This window comes from Meleagris gallopavo (genome assembly GCF_000146605.3).
Source record: "Meleagris gallopavo isolate NT-WF06-2002-E0010 breed Aviagen turkey brand Nicholas breeding stock chromosome 18 unlocalized genomic scaffold, Turkey_5.1 Chr18_random_7180001956865, whole genome shotgun sequence".
Lineage (NCBI taxonomy): Eukaryota > Metazoa > Chordata > Aves > Galliformes > Phasianidae > Meleagris > Meleagris gallopavo.
Genome location: NW_011099201.1, coordinates 1 through 1,150, shown reverse-complemented (window position 1 = coordinate 1,150; position 1,150 = coordinate 1). Strand labels below are relative to the sequence as shown.

At 45.0% G+C, this 1,150-nt stretch overlaps 1 long non-coding RNA gene across 1 annotated transcript; it reads right to left on the bottom strand.

The window, feature by feature from the left end:
- Positions 1-117: 117 nt before the first annotated feature.
- LOC104915520 lies at positions 118-1,150 on the bottom strand. Its single transcript, XR_796377.2, has 4 exons — positions 1,083-1,150; positions 960-980; positions 819-837; positions 118-720 (listed from the first exon to the last, which is right to left on the bottom strand). It is a non-coding gene; the product is annotated as an uncharacterized LOC104915520 (long non-coding RNA).

Below are 1,150 nucleotides of genomic sequence, written 5' to 3'. Positions count from 1 at the left end.
GACATGGTGAGAAGGGTCGGCTTGTTGTCTGATAAAGCCCACATTGCTTTGGTTCCAGGATGAAGACTCAGCCTGTTCCATGGAACCAAACCCCCAATAACTGATAACAACCAGTGATGCATTGCCATCAGCAGGTGTGCTTTATTCTGTAGTGAGAGACAAGAGGGTTAACACCCAAAGCAGTTTTCTACCTCGGGTTCGGCATGCATTCTTATATTTCCGGAAGTGTTATGTACTCATTAGATTCCCACGAAGCCTGATGCATGATCACACTATTTCCCAAAATGTCCGTCCCTTTTCCAGGATCTCCATCTCCTCCCATTTTCTTCCTTTTGTGTTTTCTTTCATCCAATTAAATTTCAGCTGGAGGTCGCACATGCTCAGGTTGTTGTCCCTCAAGCAGCTTTGGCTCACAGAACTGCAGTGTTCTCACTCAGAACAAACCCTGGCTCCTCTTGTTTCCACTGAGGATTTCCTTGCTCGCTTGGAGTTATCATGTTTGTTTTTTTTTTTTTACCCAATGCAATCAGTGATCTGGTAAGCTCAACTCCTGTGGTTACTGTGAGGCGCAGATCATCTCTCAGTCCAATTCTTCAGATGGTTTTTCTGGAAAAGAAAGAGAAAAGCAACGGATGCTGAGGTGGGACAGCTTGTGATCCCATGGGAAACCCTCATTGCTTTGGGTTGGGGAAGGCTCACCCAGTGCTTCAGTTTGTTCCACTGGAAAAGCAAAATAAAAGCAAAGTATGATGAGAGGAACATCTCATCCACTCACACAGACAGACCACAGCTTTTTTAATTTGGGAGGAGAGACTCACCCATCTCTTCAGAAGGTTCCTTTGGAAAAACAAAACAATACAAAAAAGAGAATGGCAGTGCATGGTCATTGGGGCTTTTACATCCCATACGAGTTGCTTGGAAGAGCAACAGATTCCCTCACTTTAGTGAGTGCAACTTACTCAACAGAAACTTGCCTTTCTCTGCAAAAAAAGAAAGAAAAACCACGGCATGATGAGGTGGGACAGCTTGTCAACCCATGGACAACCCCACACTTCTTTGGTTGGGGGAAGAAGAAGACTCACCCACTGCTTCAGCTTGTTGCACTGGAAAAGAAGGAGGAAAGCAATGCACGATGAGAGGAACATCTCAT